At 45.2% G+C, this 646-nt stretch overlaps 1 pseudogene; it reads left to right on the top strand.

The window, feature by feature from the left end:
- Positions 1 to 215: 215 nt before the first annotated feature.
- On the top strand, positions 216 to 319 carry LOC135113466 (U2 spliceosomal RNA; annotated as a pseudogene).
- The last annotated feature ends 327 nt before the right edge of the window (positions 320 to 646 follow it).

Below are 646 nucleotides of genomic sequence, written 5' to 3'. Positions count from 1 at the left end.
TAAGTACCTTTTGTGGGCCACCTCTCTATCATGTATAGCACGAGAACAAGCTGTGTTAAACCAAGGTTTAGAAGATTTAGGACGAGAAAATGAGTGAGGAATGTACGCCTCCATGCCAGACACTATCACCTCTGTTATGCGCTCAGCACACAAAGACGGGTCTCTGACACGGAACCAGTAGTCATTCCAAGGAAAATCAGCAAAATACCCAAAAGGCCGCTTCTCGGCCTTTTGGCTAAGATCAAAGTGTAGTATCTGTTCTTATCAGCTTAATATCTGATTTCTGAAAAAAAAAAAAAAAAAAAAAAAAGGTCCCCCAACTAGCAGAGGCAAAACGCCTGAGGCACCTTCGCTTAGGGGGATCCTGAGGAGGGATTGGAGCGATAGGACAAGATACAGATATGAGATTGTGATCGGAGGAGCCTAACGGAGAAGAAAGGGTGACAGCATAAGCAGAAGGATTAGAGATCAGGAAAAGGTCAAGAATGTTGGGCGTATCTCCAAGACGGTCAGGAATACAAGTAGGGTGATGCACCAATTGCTCTAGGTCGTGGAGGATAGCATAGTTGTAGGCTAGCTCACCAGGATGGTCAGTGAAGGGAGAGGAAAGCCAAAGTTGGTGGTGAACATTGAAGTCTCCAAGAAT

The sequence above is a fragment of the Scylla paramamosain genome, chromosome 25 (genome assembly GCF_035594125.1).
Source record: "Scylla paramamosain isolate STU-SP2022 chromosome 25, ASM3559412v1, whole genome shotgun sequence".
In the NCBI taxonomy this organism is placed as follows: Eukaryota; Metazoa; Arthropoda; class Malacostraca; order Decapoda; family Portunidae; genus Scylla; species Scylla paramamosain.
This window is presented reverse-complemented; position numbering and strand designations above follow the sequence as displayed.